The sequence below is a fragment of the Calonectris borealis genome, chromosome W (assembly GCF_964195595.1).
Source record: "Calonectris borealis chromosome W, bCalBor7.hap1.2, whole genome shotgun sequence".
NCBI lineage: Eukaryota > Metazoa > Chordata > Aves > Procellariiformes > Procellariidae > Calonectris > Calonectris borealis.
This window is the reverse complement of record NC_134351.1, coordinates 36590772-36610791: the sequence shown is the minus strand read 5'-3', so window position 1 is coordinate 36610791 and position 20020 is coordinate 36590772. Positions and strand designations below refer to the sequence as shown.

The 20020-nt window shown below is 45.1% G+C and overlaps 1 pseudogene; it reads right to left on the bottom strand.

The window, feature by feature from the left end:
- Nucleotides 1–20020, bottom strand: part of LOC142074961 (phospholipid-transporting ATPase ID-like) — a 131322-nt pseudogene that overhangs the window by 85296 nt on the left and 26006 nt on the right.

Below are 20020 nucleotides of genomic sequence, written 5' to 3'. Positions count from 1 at the left end.
TGTAGAGCACATTCTTTACATCTTGTCCTGCCCGGACTGGCCCAAGGGCTACTGCATGAACTATCTCCTGTTTAATTTGTTCAAAGGCTTGTTGTTGCTCAGGGCCCCATTTGAAATCATTCTTCTTCCTGGTCACGTGATAGAGAGGGCTTACAATCAGGCTGTAATCTGGAATATGCATTCTCCAAAAGCCCACCACGACTAAGAAAGCTTGTGTTTCCTTTTTGCTAGTTGGTGGGGACATGGCTGTTATTTTGTTGATCACATCCATTGGGATCTGACGATGTACGTCCTGCCATTTTCTTCCTACAAACTGGATCTCCTGTGCAGGTCCCTTGACCTTACTTTGTTTTATGGCAAAGCCGGCCTTCAGAAGGATTTGGACTATTCTCTCCCCTTTCTCAAAAACTTCTTCTGCTGTGTTGCCCCATACGATGATGTCATAAATGTATTGCAGGTGTTCTGGGGCCTCACCCTGTTCCAGTGCGGTGTGGATCAGTCCATGGCAAATGGTAGGGCTGTGTTTCCACCCCTGGGGCAGTCGGTTCCAGGTGTACTGGACGCCCCTCCAAGGGAAAGCAAACTGTGGCCTGCACTCTGCCGCCAAAGGGATTGAGAGGAACGCATTGGCGATATCCATTGTGGCGTACCACTTGGCTGCCTTTGACTCCACTTCATATTGGAGTTCTAGCATGTCTTGCACAGCAGGAATCAACAGAGGTGTGACTTCGTTCAGGCCACGGTAGTCTACTGTTAGTCTCCACTCTCCATTAGACTTTCGCACTGGCCATATGGGACTGTTAAAGGGTGAGCGAGTCTTGCTGATCACTCCTTGGCTCTCCAGTCGACGAATCAGCTCATGGATGGGAATCAGAGAGTCTCGGTTGGTGTGATATTGCCGCCGGTGCAGTGTTGTGGTAGCGATTGGTACCTGCTGTTCTTCAACCCTCAGCAACCCCACAACAGAAGGGTCCTCCGAGAGACCAGGCAAGGTGGACAGCTGTTTAATTTCCTCCGTCTCCAGGGCAGCTATACCAAAAGCCCACCGGTACCCTTTTGGGTCCTTGAAATACCCTCTCCTGAGGTAGTCTATGCCAAGGATGCACGGAGCCTCTGGGCCAGTCACAATGTGGTGCTTCTGCCACTCATTCCCGGTTAGGCTCACTTCGGCCTCCAACACAGTTAACTCTTGGGATCCCCCTGTCACTCCAGAAATACAAATGGGTTCTGCCCCTTTATAGCTTGATGGCATCAGGGTACACTGTACACCAGTGTCTACGAGAGCCTTATACTCCTGTGGGTCTGATGTGCCAGGCCATCGAATCCACACGTTCCAGTAAACCCGGTTGTCCCTTTCCTCCACCAGGCCGGAGGCAGGGCCCCTCTAGTGCTGATCATAGCATCCATCTCTCACTTCTTGCAAACGTGAGTCAAGAATTTCTTCATCACAATTACAATCCAAAGTAAGATCAGCCCTTCTACTCTGTCTGGGGAACTGTTCACTGATAACTGGACTGTCGTGAGACAGGTTTTTCCTGACAACTGGAGCAGCATTTTTCCTGGTAGAACCCCCTTGCGTCATTGTTTTTCCTTGCAACTCACGTACCCGTGCCTCTAGGATGAAGGTAGGTTTTCCATCCCACTGCCTCATGTCCTCTCCGTGGTCACGCAGGTAAAACCACAGGGTGCCCCGTGGTGTGTACTTTCTATATCCTCTCTCTTGAGGAGAAAAACGCTGACTCCTAATGGCTGAGATACTGGTCCATACAGGTGGAGAATAGGACATACCCTCTTTGAGTTGCTGGACCTCCCGGGACAGTTTCTCCACAGCCAAGACAAGGGAGGAGGAGGCAGTTTCTTCGTATTCCGGGAGTCTGTTAACCACGGCATCCACTGTTGGTGCTTCTTCGTCTTTCCAGCACAGTACTGCCAACGAACTGGTATATGACGCTGGTGCGCTCCATACCAACTTCCGCCACATGGGTCACGTGCACTGGACGTCATCTGGATCTTTGGGAGTTTGGTCGTTGTCCAGGTCACTATAAACCACCTCCAGCACGCCTAGTTCTCTCAGGTACTGGATACCTCTCTCCATAGTGGTCCATTTGCCTGGGCAATATATAACATCTTCCTTGAAGGGATACCTTTCCTTCATGCCTGACAGCAGTCGCCTCCAGAGGCTGAGGACCTGTGTCCCTTTTCCAATTGCTTTGTCAATGCCCCCTTCCCTAGCAAGGGAACCCAGCTGTTTGGCTTCTTTCCCCTCTAATTCCAGGCTACTGGCCCCATTATCCCAGCATCGGAGCAGCCAGGTAACAATGTGCTCGCCTGGACGACGGCTGAAATCTTTCCGCATATCTCGCAGCTCACTCAGGGATAGGGATCGGGTGGTTTCCATCTCGTTTATGAGTTCTTCCTCTTCCTCCTCCCCTCCTCGTGACGACCCTGGTTTTCCATCATCCCTTTCTAAATGACCTGACCTCTGCTTCCAAGATTTCTTCTTCTGTACAGGGGCAATGGATACCAGCAAGGGTTGGTCCTCTGGTTCAGCTGTAGTACCCGTCACGAGGGTTTGTGTAGCCGCAGTGCCTGTCACGGGGGTTGGAGTAACTGCAGTGACTGTTGCCGGGGTTTGAGTAGCCACAGTGATTGTTGTGGGGGTTGAAGTAGCTGCAGTGCCTGTTGTGGGGGTTTGAGTAGCCACCGTGTCTGTTGCCGGGGTTGATCTCTGGACAGTATTCCTGAATAGTTGTTTAACCCTAAACAAGACCTGAACCATATTCAGGAGACATAGCAACCCTTTGAGCCCCACGTTGGGCGCCAAAAAGAAGTGTTGTGGTTTAACCTGGCAGGCAGCCAAATACCACGCAGCCGCTCTCTCACTCCCCCCAACCCCGCAGTGGGACGGGGAGAGAATCGGAATGGTAAAAGTGAGAAAAACTCGTGGGTTGAGATAAAGACAGTTTAACAGAATAGACGAGGGAAAATAATAATGATAATGATAGAATATACAAAATGAGTGATGCACAATGCAATTGCTCACCACCCGCGCTGACCGATAACCAAGTAGCGATCGCTACTTCCTGGAACACGCCTATCATTCATATACTTAGCATGACATCACATGGTATGGAATACCGCGTTGGCCAGCTGGGCTAGCTGTCCTGGCTGTGCTTCCTCCCAATGCTTGGTTTGTTTTGGTTTGGTTTGGTTTGGTTTGGTTTTTTTCTTGAGCTGAATGTCCTTGACTAGCAGGGTACTTAGCAACAACTGAAAACATCAATGTGTTATCAACATTCTTCTCATACTAAATCCAAAACACAGCACTAGGAAGAAATTTAACCCTATCCCAGCCGAAACCAGGACAGTGACGGAAATCATTATGCTGGGCAATGAGTTAAGACACACAGCAAGAAATCATTCTTTCTCACCCAGACTCCCCCAAACCCTCATTAATCCCACTGTGAATGAGCGGCAGTAGTACACGCCGGGCAGGCCACATCACCAGACTGAAAAGCGAGGTGGCAGCAGCAGTGGTTTTCATTTGGTGCAGTTTAGGGATTGGTGCTCAGAGAGGGAACGTTTCCAGCAGGGCTCTGGGCTGGGCTGAGCTGCGGTGCCGGGGATGAGTACACCCATGACTGAAACAACCCAGAGCTTCACAATAAGCTAGTCATTGTGTAACTCAACACAACCAAGGAGCTGTATCAGCTCGCAGGTGACATGAATTTCCACTTTGCTACTGGTGTGACATACTGGAAAGGAACGGGATGAATTCCTCATATTTACCAACAGAAAAGAGAGTCCCAGAGCACAACTTCCCAACCCCTAACTCCGAGCGTAGCTATTAACCCCTCCCGGTAGCACCAGAAGTAAGAGCTGTCCTTTGCAGTTTGACATCACAAACTTTTCACAAATGATCTCTGTGAATTACACAGCAAGGATTCACTCTGCAGTCAGTAGCAAAGCTGCCTGAAGAGTTAGGTCCAGCAATAAACTATACAGGCCTAGTCAGTCTACACCCCAACCTCAAGGTTTTGAAAGCATCATGGACACGTTGACTACCCTTTACCCCTAGTTGCCTATTTCCAATAACCAACATAGCACTATGTTCTCTGGGAAGTGATGGCATTCACCCTGCTCATACAGCACTGAGCACTATGGATCCTCAACCTGATTATATCTACTTACCTGGCAATCCACTCCTCACATGAGCCCTACAGCCACCTTGAAGAACATGCCATTCACTTTGGTGGGCAGTGCAAAGCTTTCAGTCTTACTCCTACGGCATCCTACACCTACATCTCCCCTTTAACTGCAAAATTATCCTCTCCTCTTCAAGGGCTCACTGCTGTCCCAGCTCTAACCCTGACAAAGACCTCCGAAGGCAGCAGAAAGAAGAAAAGCATCACTGTGGTGTAGAGTTACCCAACAAAGTGATTTTAGGCCCTGTCAAATAAAGTATGGACTTGAGGAGAAGAGGAAAGGGTCCGATGGAAGAAGACAATATGTTTTTAGTCCGCTGTCCTTTTAAAACCACGTGGGGCTTATTCTGACTAGTCAAGACCCACAAAGAAAGCAGGGGCTATTAGATGTCTTCACTAGATGGCAACAGCATAGAGAGCTGGCCTTGGCTGTGTGCCATCACCCACAGTGGGGTTGCATTTGTGTCCAGGGAAAATGCTGCTCCCAGCTAAGGCAAAAGCTAAAACTCTCCTAAGATGAAACGTGAAAGGAGGTTCTGGCACATACCTGACGTAGAGCAAAATTGGCACCACCGTGTTTAGAATGATCACATATGACCAGAACATAAGGAAGCCAGAGTAGGAGGCAGAGTTGACACCTTCTGCCCAGGGCAGATAGACCTAAAAGTAGTAGCCTTTATCATACTCCCAGATGCCATTGCCAATGGCTAGGATAAGACACATCAGTGCTAAAAATGCAAAGATCTGCAAAAAAAACCCCAAAGATACTGCATTTTAGAAACAATGAATTTATTATGTACAGGTTAATCAGAAGACCCTAATCAGATTGGGTTGGACAGCCTGAATCTCAGGGAAAGGTTCCTAGGGGTGAAGGAGAAAAAACAGCAAAGTCATGACACTTTTACCTCAAGGACAAAATTACACAGTGCAGAGTCTGGCAATTTGGAATCACAAAATCTCAAACAGCTGGGGATTTAAGTCTCAGGTAGACACCTAAACCAGGGTGCTCATGGGCAGCTGGCTGCAGAACATCAAATCTCATTAGAGGTGAGTTGAGGTGCTGCTCCTCAAACATCTGGCTGCACACTTGGAAATAGAAACCCCCTGGAGGATTTTTTCTGGCCATTTGCTGGATGTATCATAGTTTTCCTCACCATTTCTAAAAAAAACTACTAAAGATAATTTGTAATACACTGACTCAGAACTAATGGTTGCCTTGGTACCGGCCATCACAATCTGATTACATTTCCTTTGAGCAATAGAAAGCAACACTAACCAGTGATGTGTATCCTTGGACTTTAGGGAAGCCTATTTCCTGAAGCCTAAAGCAACCAGGGGAACAGCAACTGGGAAGACAATTTCAAACTGGGACACATTAGTGAAAACTGGGACTTGCTCAGGAACACCATTTAAAAGACACAAAAACATTAAATAGGTCATAAAGCATTTTTTTTGATTAAAAGAAGATAAGAACATAGCAATTATTTGGAAAAGAATACAAAAAGAAGGGAAGAAGGGAACTTAATAGAAATTAATATAAAATGCAAGGAATTATAGAACTATGAATATCTAATAGTCATATAAAATATCAAGAAAATAAAACAGTAAACTCATAAACAGAGGTGTGGAAAAGGCAGACATGTTCAACAGACAGTCCTTCATGAATGAAGGAGGAAGGAAGCAGAAGGAAGTATCTATCCCATATGATGTAGCAGATGGAAAAGACAGATTATCTTCTGTGATGAGGAACGCTATGTGGCTCTATCTGCTAATAATAAGCATTTTCAATCCAGTGGGTCCAGGTAATTTAAAGATGAAAGCTTAGAGGGACTAGCTGAGAAATTCTCTTAACCAGTAAAGTTAATTTTTAACAGTGCTTTGAAAACTGAGAAGCTCCACCGTACTAAAAATCTGCTAACATAATTCCAGTATTTGAAAGGTAGAAATGGTGATCGTGGGACAGATAAACTGAAGTTAGCTTGACATCATGCCTGGACAAATGATAATAAAACCAGTTCTGTTGATATGGATTTCTTCAAATATTTGACTTCAAAAACCCCAACATCCTAATAAAAATGTGAAGATATGGAATCAACAGGCTGCACAACAGAAAAATCATCTCTTGCAAGTATGGTCATAAGAGAGGAAATATCAGTAAGTTGGGCCATTATGTATAAGGCCACCCAGTAACAATCACATTACAACAGTAATCAACCTTTTTTAAAAAACAATAATTGAGGTACAAATGTAGAAACATTGCTGGTAAAGCTGATATTTGTATTGCTGAGGTAATCTATGAGAGGAGGAAGGATACTTTTATGGAGTGATTTGAATCACTTGGTGAAAAGTTCACGTCTGACCAACTTGAGTTTTAATACCAAGAAACTGCTAAAAGGGGACTGCAGTAAGTAAAGGTGCTGGGCTGAGTTTCAGGAGACACATTTATTTCCCACATCAGTAGTAGCTTTTCTATTTAATTGTGGGAAGCCCAATAAATTACTCCGCTTGTGAAATGGAGACAATATTGCTTGCTAGTAAGGAATGTGGTGCAGTGTTTTTAAACCTCTGTGACCAGCAGTAAAAACAGACTTCAGTTTGCGCTGTTGTAATCATCATGACTTAAGGATATATGAGAGGCATGACCTGGGGACAGGTAATGACCTTTATTAAACCAATAGACATAGACGGAGAAAATAGACAAGTCTGTCCATTTTTATAGATATTTCTGTTGGTCAAGTAAAAAATATTACTTCTCTCTGCAGACCTTGTCTGTTGTAAAAGAAATTAAACAGAAGAGCCAGGTAGCTCTTTTATCTTATCACTGTACCCTGAATGATTCCTCACTGCCCCACAGGTTAAAAATTGTCAGTTTGTAGAATATCGCAATCCATGTAGGAAATTCAACGTATGATTTAGCAACAGAAATACACATGGGGCAAGACAGCCCATGTGAACTTTCCCATATCACAGCAGTTCTTGTCTACTACTGCACTTGTTTTATGTACATTTTGCTTTATGTACATTTTGCATGTCAACGCTCTCGTCCCTAACAGCTCAACTTGTGTGCAATACTCATGATTACGCAAAGTTCACTAACATGCTGTTTACTTTGAGACAAATGTGAAAGACTGAGCTGTTAACAGTGGCCCCGGAGATTAATTTCTGTGCAGAAAAACAACTGTGTACAGGCTGTTGTAATCATAACCACAGCTCTGCAAGAGAAGGACGTGAAAAAAAGTGATTGTAGACCTGCACATGCTCATGGGGCTTCCCACCGTGGACATACTCCCTCTCTGGGTCCTGCCCATGCAGGGCCTGCAAGAGATCCTCTGCAGGACTGAGTAGGATTTTTGTAAAGAGGAGGTGACTTTTGACAAACATTTCCTGTCGGACTGTGAATTAAAACTGTCTTGGTTTCTTTATTGGCACTTTGATTTCTGCTCTGGGATTTGAAGCAATAAGGTGTCTAGACATGAAGGTGACAGCTCTATTTCTCTGAAAACATGCTTCCCCAAGCCTGCTAAAAAGCAAGTTTTGGAGGAAAAAGCATTCCTGGAGCTGGCAGGTGCATCCCAGTCAGAGGAACATTCACTTCTTTCTCAGGTCCCTGAGAAACACTCCCAAACATGAAAAAAACAGCTATGGTTGCCATGTGGAAAGGTTTACTCCTGATTAACCCTTGTTGGGACAGACCAGGGTGACATTTAACCAGGACTCCATTGGCGAGTCCTGCTTAGAAGAGAAGAGAAGAGAAGAGAAGAGAAGAGAAGAGAAGAGAAGAGAAGAGAAGAGACGAGACTATTTCAGTTGGAAGGGACCTACAACGATCATCTAGTCCAACTGCCTGACCGCTTCAGGCAAAAAGTTAAAGCATGTTATTAAGGGCATTGTCCAAATGCCTCTTAAACACTGACAGGCTTGGGGCATCGACCACCTCTCTAGGAAGCCTGTTCTAGGATTTGACCACCCTCTCGGTAAAGAAATGCTTCCTAATGTCCAGTCTAAACCTCCCCTGACGCAGCTTTGAGCCATTCCCACGTGTCCTATCACTGGATACCAGGGAGAAAAGCTCAGCACCTCCCTCTCCACTTCCCCTCCTCAGGAAGCTGTAGAGAGCAATGAGGTCACCCCTCAGACTCCTTTTCTCCAAACTAGACAAGCCCAGAGTCCTTAGCCACTCCTCACAGGACATGCCTTCCAGCCCTCTCACCAGCTTTGTTGCCCTCCTCTGGACGCATTCAAGGACCTTCACATCCTTCTTAAATTGTGGGGCCCAGAACTGCACACAGTACTCAAGGTGAGGCCGCACCAACGCTGAATACAGCGGGATAATCACCTCTTTTGACCGGCTGGTTATACTGTATTTGATGCACCCCAGGATGAGGTTTGCCCTCTTGGCTGCCAGGGCACACTGCTGACTCATGTTGAGCCTACTGTCAACCAGCACAGCCAGATCCCTTTCTGCAGGGCTGCTCTCCAGCCACTCCTCCCCCAATTTATACTGGTGTCCGGTGTTACTCCATCCCAGGTGCAGAATCCGGCATTTTGACTTTCATCCCATTAATGTGGATTGGGTTTGCGTGGCAAGGTTTTGGTAGTGGGGAGGCTACAGGGGTGGCTTCTGTGAGAAGCTGCTAGAAGCTTCCCCTATGTCCGACAGAGCCAATGCCAGATGGCTCCGAGACAGAACCACCGCTGGCCAAGGCCAAGCCCATCAGCGACAGCGGTAGCACCTCTGTGATAACATATTTAAGAAGGGGAAAAAAACCCTGCACAATGGCAACTGCAGCTAGAGACAGGAGTGAGAATATGTGAGAGAAACAACTCTGCAGACACCAAGGTCAGGGAAGAAGGAGGGGGAGGAGGTGCTCCAGGTGCAGGAGCAGAGATTCCCCTGCAGCCCATGGTGAAGACCATGGTGAGGCAGGCTGTCCCCCTGCAGCCCATGGAGGTTAACTGTGGAGCAGATATCCACCTGCAGCCCATGGAGGACCTCACGCCGGAGCAGGTGAATGTGCCCAAAGGAGGCTGTGACCCTGTGGGAAGCCTACACTGAAGCAGGCTCCTGGCAGGACATGTGGACCTGTGGAGAGAGAGGAGCCCATGCTGGAGCAGGTTTTCTGGCAGGACTTGTGACCCCGTGGGGGACCCACGCTGGAGCAGTCTGTTCCTGAAGGACTGCACCCTGTGGAAGGGACCCACGCTGGAGCAGTTTGTGAAGAACTGTAGCCCATGCGAAGGACTCACGTTGGAGAAGTTTGTGGAGGACTGTTTCCCGTGGGAGGGACCCCACGCTGGAGCAGGGGAAGAGTGTGAGGAGTCCTCCCCTGAGGAGGAAGGAGTGGCAGAAACAACATGTCATGAACTGACCGCAACCCCCATTCCCCGTCCCCCTGCGCCGCTCAGGGGGGAGGAGGTAGAGAATTTGGGAGTAAAGTTAAGCCCGGGAAGAAGGGAGGGGTGGGGGGAAGGTGTTTTAAGATTTGTTTTTATTTGTCATTATCCTACTCTTGTTTGATTGGTAATAAATTAAATTCATTTCCCCAAGTCGAGTCTGTTTTGCCCATGACGGTAATTGTTGCATGATCTCTCCCTGTCCTTATCTCGACCCATGAGCCTTTTGTTATATTTTCTCTCCCCTGTCCAGCTGAGGAGGGGAGTGATAGAGCAGCTTTGGTGGGCACCTGGCGTCCAGCCAGGGTTAACCCCACCACATGATGATTGCCCAATGCTAGAATCTATCTAGATCCCTCTGCAAGGCCTCTTGTCCCTCAAGAGAGTCCACAGCACCTCCCCGTTTGGTATCATCAGCAAACTTGCTAATGGTGCATTCAACTCCTGCATCCAGATCATTGATAAATATATTGAACAGGACTGGCCCTAGAATTGAACCCTGAGGAACACCGCTGGTGACCGGTCACCAGCCAGATGTAGCCCCATTCACTACAACCCTTTGAGCCCTGCCCTTCAGCCAGTTCTTCACCCAGCGCACCGTGAACCCGCTCATCCCACAGTTGGACAACTTGTCCAGAAGGATGCTGTGAGGGACAGTATCAAAAGCCTTACTAAAATCCAGAAAAACTATATCCACCGCCTTCCCTTCATCCACTAGGCGGGTGACCCTATCATAGAAGGATATCAAATGAGTTAGACAGGACTTTCCCTTTGTGAACCCATGTTGACTGTGCCTGATGATTGCATTGTTCTTCAAATGCCTTTCAATAGCACCCACTATGACCTTCTCCACAATTTTTCCAGGAACTGAGGTTAGACTAACAGGTCTGTAGTTCCCTGGGTCTTCCCTCACACCCTTCTTGTAAATTGGCATAACGTTGGCTAGCTTCCAGTCAGCGGGGACCTCCCCAGACTCCTAAGACCTTTGGTAGATGATCGAGAGGGGTCCTGCCGTAACATCCACTAGCTCCTTCAGTACTCTGGGATGAATCCCATCAGGCCCCATGGACTTGTGAACATTCAGCTGATACAGCTGGTCCCTTACAATTTCAGTGTCCACAAATGGAAAGGCACTGTTCCCACACTAGTGGTCCTCCGACTCAGGGGACCAGGCAGCAAGTCCGGGTAGGACCGGTCTATCAGTATTATTAAAGACTGAGGCAAAAAATGCATTGAATGCCTCCGCTTTTTCTTCATCCCTATTAGTCAGGTGACCATCTTCAACAAGTATCAGTCCAATGTTTTCTTTAGACCTCCTCTTGCTATTAACATACTTTAAAAAGCCCTTCCTGTTATCTGACACAACACTGGCCACTTTCAACTCTAATTGAGTTTTGGCCTTTCGTGTCTTCTCCCTGCATATACGAACCACAGCTCTGCAATCTTCCTGCAAAGCCTGACCTCGATTCCAGAGATTTCTTTTTCCTCTTGAGCTCCACGAGGAGTTCCCTGTTCAGCCAAGCTGGTCTTCTGCCCCGCTTGCTTGACTTGCGACAAAGTGGAATTGCCTGCTCCTGTGCTTCTAAAAGGTGGTTCTTAAAGACTGACCAGCACTCATGGACTCCTAAGCCCTAAAAAGCAGATTCCCAGGGTACTCTGCTAAATAGCTCCCTGAATAGCTTAAAGTTTGCTCTCCTGAAGTCCAGGGTAGCAACTCTGCTCTCCTTTTTTCCAGTGCTTAAACACTGCTTTGTTCCTGGAAATTTTATGGACAATTAAACACAAAATAGCTTTGCCAATGTTAATATGGAACAAGTTTCATTACACTTAAAATGAGCTATTTATAGCAAACTGTGGCTAATTTGTATTTCCAAACTCAAGAGCACAATATACTGCCTCTTTTTATGACTGCACTTTGGAACCTTCAACTACCCAGTGAGCTGGGAGGACCTGATGCCACATCCCCTTCGGTGTGCAAAAAGTCTGGTGTTTTAGGGTAGGACAGAGCTTAGACACCAAAATGTTAGGTGCCTTAAAAATGTGTAAAGGAGAAAAACACACACTTGGCTCCATCAGCGCCCAAGAACCCAGGCAGAGGCTGATGCAATCAACTGCAACTTGCTCAGTTTTTTTAAAACAGAGCCAGGAGGTAAAATTCATCTTGTTCACATTCATGAAGAGAGGCCAAACAGACTGAAAGCTCTGGGTGGGACCCTTGACTTGCGAAAGAAGATTTGGCAAACCTTAATCGAATGCTAAATTGTGAGTTCCCTATTCAGTTTTATTCTGCTCCATTTCTGTGCCCTGTGGATCCTCCATAGCCCTACCCCACAGTCACTCCTCCTTTCCAGCTATAACATAGCAGAACAACTAAGAAAATGTGAATTTTTTCAAATACCTGCAAAATTCTGAATGTAAGAGGCCCAAACCTTGCTTGTTTTTGCTGTCCCCTTAAGTGTGAGAGAAGAAAACACTGAGGAAAACCAGCTGATGATGGTAAGCAAGATTTTCACTTGGCAGAGATTGGTGTAAGGTTACTAAAGTCAAGGGCATGTCCTTACTGTACACGGAGCAAGGACTCAAGAGGGCTTGAAGATGACCCTGAAGTGCCTCTCTGCTGTGGCACTGCTTTACAGCAAATATGCACATGCAGATGTTCAGGACACTACTTCACAGCTCTGGGAGTCGGGCTAACCTCTGCTGCTTTGGTACAATTTCAGTCTCACAGAGGCACAACCGGCTCTGTCCACTAACATCTCCCATCCCTGGGCCCACCTAAAGGGCTTTTGGGATTCTGAGAAAAAAGCAGGAGGACAGGGGCTGGAATGAAGTGGCAAGGTTGGAGAGTGGGGCAATCTTGGAGATGTTTGTGCTATAAGCCCCAGTGCTGAGGAGGCATAAAGTCACGGAGGGCAGGGAGAGCTCAGGACAGCCTTGCTGTGATGGGCAGGCTGCTGTTGGATGCCTCGAGCTCTGTCTTCCCCAGGGCTTGCTCCAGTGCCTGGGGATGGATCCATGCCCCAGCCTGGCTGTCAGGTTGGGCTGGAGAGCAAGGGCAGGAGGGAAGAAGAGGGAACAGCAGGCACTGCTGGGAAGAGGTGACCGCAGGAGTGACCAGATCTTCCCAGTGTCATAAACTGAAGGTGGTGCAGCATGCATGAAAAAGCATGACAAACTTGCACCCAAAGGAAAATAAAAGCCTGAAACTAAATAGCTTTTCTTCAAGCAACATTGAGTAAAGCAGTATCAGAATGCATGTCTCTGCAGACTGGCAGTAACAACCAAAATAGTCCCTTCCCTGAGTGGCTTTGAACTCAAGCAGTAAAATCTTGGGAGAGTTTCTGTAAAAGAATCAATACCTCTGCCTGGAAGTGTTTGCCATTTGTTAAAACCACTGACAAGCTTAATCCTCAAATCAGATCTGTTTTCTAATTTGAGGAGAGTGCCTGCTATATGACTAGTGTTCTCAAATTTCCCAACTGCTAAAAACACCAGTTTCCAAGTATTAATGAGACCATGTCTAACATTTTACCCTAATGTGTTAAGTCAGAAGCTGGCATCATGTAAATTAACAAATCCTATGCAGATATCACCAAAGATGCCAAGAAATCAGGAAGAAGAGGGAGAACTGCTAATGTTTATTGCAGGCTTCAAAGTGATTCTCACCAAAAAATGCATAGCGAGGGAGAGCACAGCAAATGAAAAGCTGAGAAGAAAGGTCCTTAACACTGTCAATGTAATTGCCTTGCTTTGCAAGATGGACTTGCAGAGGCGCTGCAGAACTCAGGCTGCTAATAAATTACTACATAATTTTTCTTTTTATCATTAGTCACTTCTGATATTCCCTCATTTGTGTGGACAAAGATGTGGAGCATCTGGAAATGATGAATACATCTGAAGAAATGAAGATACATTAATCAGACTTACCACCAACAAAAGGATATTCATGAGGCAATCAATGCTCGTCCGTTTAAAAGTTGTTTTTCCACTGTTCTGCGTTAGTTTGGTGTCTGGCCCTGGAGATGAAACTGTTGTGGTTTAACCCCAGCCAGCAAATAAACCCCACGCAGCTGCTCGCTCAGCCCCCCCGCCTAGTTTTTAAAAAGTACCCCAAGGTTTGTGATCTAAGGTGTGAATTTTTCACCCTTCCTCTGCAGACTTCAGGCAAGAAGCTTTTACAAATAGCCATTTGCTTTCTGAGGGTCCTATGTAAGCCCAAGTGAGCAGACTGTTCTTCTTTGACCTATTCTGCCTCACCACTGTCTCGCAGGGGTTTGCTGGTGAAGGTTTGAGGACACTCGTGGTGGCCTATAAAAACTTGGACGAAGACTGCTTTTGGGACTGGATCACGTGTCACCATGAAGCAAGCACTGCCTTGGAAGGACAGGAAGATAAATTGTCGGAGTTATATGAAGACATTGAAAAAGATCTAATGGTTGGTATTTCACAGAATTTGGGGAAAGCTCGGGGGAGGCAGTGAGGATAGTGGTTTGTCAATAAACAGCTCAGTATGACTTCAGTAAACATTTCTCTGCAAACAGCTCAGTGGGTTGTGTGACGGGAGCGGTTAGAAATATGGCAGTCCTGGGTTTTCACTGGTAACTGGGATGTTGTCGTGGTTTAACCCCAGCCAGCAAATAAACCCCACGCAGCTGCTCGCTCACCCTCCACTCCGGTGGGATGGGGGAGAGAATCGGGAGGGCACAAGGAGGAAAACTCCCGAGTTGAGATAAAAACAGTTTAATAATTGAAATAAAATGGAGTAGAACAGTAATAATAACAATGAGAACAACAACAATAACAGAATATACAAAGCAGGCAATGCACAATGCAACTGCTCACCGACCGCCGACCGCGTGTCACGAACGGGGGTGAGCCCCCCCACACCTCTGTTTTTTATACTGAGCATGATGTCACATGGTATAGAATACCCCATTGGCCAGCTGGGTCAACCACCCCAGCTGTGCTCCCCCCCCTGCCCCAGCTTGCCCTGCACGTGGCAGGGCATGGGAGGCCGAAAAGAGAAACCAAAAGTCTCCCCAGTGCAAGCATCACCCAGCAACAACCAAAGCATCAATGGGCCATCAACGCTCCTTTCATACCAAACCCAAAACACAGAACACCCCCCAAGCTACTGGGAAGAAAGTTAACTCTGTCCCAGACGGAACCAGGACAGAAACACACTCATGAATTTTAGTAATAAAGCTTAGCAGTTCTAAAGCTGATTCCCTCTGAGGCCCCACTGTGCTTTACAGCATAAATACCCATCACAGCTTTCTTGAAGGCAGGTACATATAGTTTACAGTGCCAGTGGGAAACTTAGGCAGAAAAAGGTTAAGTCACTTGCCTTAGATTATATGGAAAGAGTCACATAAAGCCATTAATTCTGGATTTTGATCCTGTTCTCTTCTTTCAACAGACAATCCTCCCTTTCAGGTTTAATTACTTTTCATAGAATACCTGATACTGCTCTGTTATTATATATTATACATCATCTCACATGTCTACTGCAGTATAGAAACAATAGAAGGTTTATGCTCATAAAAAGCATAGATCTAATAGTCTACAATAATATTATTGATGACCCTGATATTCCAATATGGATTAAAATCACATAGAAATGATGTGGAATTTTTAATCAAATACACTTAAGAGTGAAAAATTTTGAACAAGCTTGGGGATAGAAAGACTCTAGTTGGCCCAGTGTAGACCAGTAAAGGAAGATTTAATTCAGATTTAATTCTTAAACAGATTTATTTCTTATATTCTTTCTTATTGATTGATCAAGACTTCTCTCAAGTATTTTGCTGCATGCATTTCCAAAATAAAAGACTACTTGTGTTGTCCGAAAAGCGGATTCGTGCCCGGCGTGCAAGTAACCAATTCTACACGCTCAGGAGAGATATTGTTTTATTCAGGCCTGGGTGCTCGGTGGACTTGCCACAAATCAAGCACACCTGGTCTAGTCACCTTTCTGTTTATATCCATGCTTCTCATACATATTTTAAATTTTTCTTTTACTTATTCATTACATTTCCGAGAACTAATTATAATATTACGTCATCCTAGACACATGCGCACTAAAGTCTGTAGGGTCTTCTTGATGGTCTCGAGTGGTCTCTGGTGGTCGGCAGGGTAGTGAACTCTTCATGAACTTATTTCATCTTTTCCTTATAGGGTCGCAATTTGTCCCTGAGCCATGCTTGGACCACGTTTGTTTATAGTTTCCATAGCTAAAATTAATTATCACTAAATCTAACAATACCTCTAAAACACACAGTTTATAATTAATTACTACTCCACACAATTACAAACACACACCTGTTAGTTACCTAACTTCTAAGCAACAAATCTTCATTGTTTAAAATTACAGAAGCGAACAATATAGAATCCGCAACAAACTAAACTATCTATCACCATAGTGTTCTTAAATTAAAACATATACATCTTGATCTCCTCCAATCAAACACCCACTCACTAACTTCATCATTCTGATTTCTTATTAACTGGTTTTTAACCCAGTTCTGGGCAAGGGCTATACACAGAACAATAACACTTTGAGGATTATAGTTGATTATAATTAACATTAACACTTGTGCTTACTAAAGCAATTAATCAAGATGGAATTGGATGTTGTAATGTAGCATTTGCAACCTAGTTTTCTCTTATAGACCACTATAAAAAATCTCAGATTAAAATCCCCTGCAATATGCACAATTTCTAGCCTAGAGTTAAGCCAAGGGATCTCATGTAATGTTTTGCTTTTGTTCTTGTACCTGGTAGAAATATATTTTCCAAAGAGGAAAATACTTGGCTCCTTTGTGCTTACTGGGTGTGATGTACTTCCGTGCTAATGTTGCTGTGCTCTGCAATTCACATGTCAATTTTTCCACCCACCGGAATAAATAATGAGACCAAAGCACGACTCTGTGTTCCTAATAGTACAGCCCCTCAGCAGCATCTTCTCATTGTCCATGGCATACTTCTCTCCTCGAAGAGTAAGAGTTCCTGTGAACTTATCCAGTTTGTTATTTGGTGCCTCACATTTGACTTCACCTGTAAAAGGAAGGTAAAAACAAAAAGATGGTGGAAATCTTTGTGGCCCAGAAAGATGTCAGTCAATACTGCATTCTCAGCTGTTCCCCAGACAGGGAATATTTCACACTGTAGCTGCAGTCCACTCCTGACCCTGTCATTGCATTCCTGTATCCTATATTTACTGATGTTTTGGGATATTGCTCCTTCCCCATATTCATGTCATAATCCAATGGACCACAATGAATTTGGATTTATCCTATTCTTTGAATATGGAAATTTTGTACTGGTAGTTTCCATGCCTTTTATGTTGATAGAGATTGATACCAAATACAAAGGAACAGCAAAGAGACATACGGTTCTTTGGTTGAAATGATGAAGATGGGTTAGGAATGCTTCGTGAATAGACAGGCCGGACATCCAGTAGATAAAAAGGCCTTGAAACTTTGTATTCTGCGTAAAATAGATAAAGAGGCTAACCTAGAATCTTGAGTAAAATAGATAAGGGGATAGTGCTAGTTTGTGATAATGAGAATTGTACTAATTAAGCCAAGAGTTAAAACTGAGCATGCGTAAAGACTGAGTTCAACTAAAGGACACTGTGAAAAAGACTATCGACGACCACCAGAGGACCCTAAAAGACCACCAGGAGACCCTGAAAGACCATCAATGAACACAAGAGCGCATGCGTCAAAGACTTTTGCATATGTTAATGAATTCCGTGAAATAACATGAATATTTAGATTATTTCTCGGAAATGTAATGAATATGTATATTCTAATTGTATATAACTTCTATGGTTGAGTAATTTGGTACGCACACTAGGTGGAGCGATCACCTGTGCGTCCGACGTCGCAATAAAGAATACCTGCTTTCTAAAACTCCAAATTGAGTCTTAGAGAGTTTGTGAGGAACTTCTTTGTTTCAATGTGGGTAATAAGAAATGTTGAACCAGCAACATACTTTTAATCCTTCTACAGCGAGTTCATAGTGGTAGAATGTCACTGGATAAATTTAGATAAAAGTGCTGACCTCACATAATTCCTATTCCATTTTCTTTAAAACTGCAGGACCACAAGAAAGAAAATTATAGCATAAAGGCTGCAAGAGAGTAATTAAGTGAGCAGGTGTCCTAGTTTCGGCTGGGATAGAGTTAATTTTCTTCCTAGTATCTGGTATAGTGCTGTGTTTTGGATTTAATATGAGAAGAATGTTGATAACACACTGATGTTTTAGTTGTTGCTAAGTAGTGCTTACTCTAGTCAAAGACTTTTCAGCTTCCCATGCTCTGCCAGGTGCACAAGAAGCTGGGAGGGAGCATAGCCAGGACAGCTGACCCAAACTGGCCAACAGGATATTCCATACCATATGATGTCATGCTCAGTATATAAGCTGGGGGAGGGGACTGGGGAGCAGCGATCACTGCTCAGGGACTGGCTGGGCATCGGTCAGCGGGTAATGAGCAATTGCATCGTGCATCACTTGCTTTGTATATTCTATTATTATTATTATTACTACTACTGTTTTACTATATTTTCTCACTTTTACCCTCCGGATTCTCTCCCCCATCCCACCAGAGGTGGGGGAGTGAGCAAGCAGCTGTGTGGTGTTTTGTTGCTGGATAGGGTTAAACCACGTCAGTCCTTTTTGGCGTCCAATGTGGGGCTTGAAGGGTTTGAGATAATAACAGATTAAACAGAGCGTATTCAGGGATTTATATCTGTTAACAGTTGCAGGACACAATATTGATTCATCTGTTCTCAATATTAATTTATCTGATGTGCACCATGCTCTTGTTTTTGCTGTACATGTGTCCTGGTTTCGGCTGGGATAGAGTTAAATTTCTTCCTAGTGCTGTGTTTTGGATTTAGTATGAGAAGAATGTTGATAACACACTGATGTTTTCAGTTGTTGCTAAGTACCCTGCTAGTCAAGGACTTTCAGCTTCCATGCTCTGCCAAGTGCACAAGAGGCTGGGAGGGAGCAGAGCCAGGACAGCTAGCCCAGCTGGCCAACGGGGTATTCCATACCATGTGATGTCATGCTCAGTATATGAATGGTAGGCGTGATCCAGGAAGTACCGATCGCTACTTGGTTATCGGTCAGCGCGGGTGGTGAGCAATTGCATTGTGCATCACTCATTTTGTATATTCTATCATTATCATTATCATTATCATTATCATTATTATTATTTTCCCTTCCTTTTCTGTTCTATTAAACTGTCTTTATCTCAACCCACGAGTTTTTCTCACTCTTACCCTTCCGATTCTCTCCCTGTCCCACTGGGGGTGGGGGGAGTGAGCGAGTAGCTGTGTGGTGTTTGGCTGCCTGCCAGGTTAAACCACAACAGTCCTTTTTGGCGCCCAACATGGGGCACGAAGGGTTGAGATAATGACACATCTGACCTAAGCGGGTTAAAACAAATCTGTTATAAGCATTCATTATATCAGTTTAGTAGTCACTGGTCACAATGTCAGTTGATTTGCTCTCAGCGTTGTTGGATCTGTACTTGGTATGTAAGTTTTGGTATGAAGCATCCTACTGGCTGTATATACTGCTGTTTGTCAGTATTTATGTGGGGATTCTCATCTCTGGGAGATGGAGTAAGGTTATCGTTTTGCTATACTGTGTAACACTGGCTTATGGTATGATAAAATTATTGTTCAGGAGACTGTACTCAGCATTGCCGTCATTCCTGTGCTTCGGGAGCTATCTTTTGGAAACTATTAGTAATTACACTTTTTACCTCTTCTCCTTGGAGAGCCAATTTACGGGGGGGACAGCTTCCTTCACCTTCCCCTTCACCTCCAGGCTGATTACAATAGCTCTTGAGGATTTTGAATATCCTTGGGATGTTCAAACCAGCATGTTCCTATTGCTATGTCTCCTGAATGTGTCTCAGGCCTTGTTTAAGGTTAAACAACTATTTGAGAATACCAGCCAGAGATCTGCCCTGAGGCTGGATAGTTATGAGTGGCAGGGTGTGTGGGATAGTATGGGCAAATGCCTAGGACGGTGGGCACCTCCAGTGTTTTGGAGCTTCACCCCTGAACAAGTGCAGAATCCTGAAAAATTAGTAAAATATTTGGAGAAAGCATGCTGTCACCCTGGCAATTCCAAAGAGACCCAGATCACTGCGATGTGCTGGGGCCTGGCCCATGCCTACCGAGCCCTGTTCAACACTATTGAGAACCCTCAAGGGAAAGAGAAGGTCTCCAATACTGATGACAAAATGACAGGCACTGTGGCTACTCCAACCCCCGACGGCAGGCATTGCGGCTACTCCAACCCCAGGGATGGACACCGCGGCTAATCCAAACCCTTGCGACGGGTACTACAGCTGAACGAGAGGATCAACCGTCGCTGGTATCCGTTGCCCCTGTACA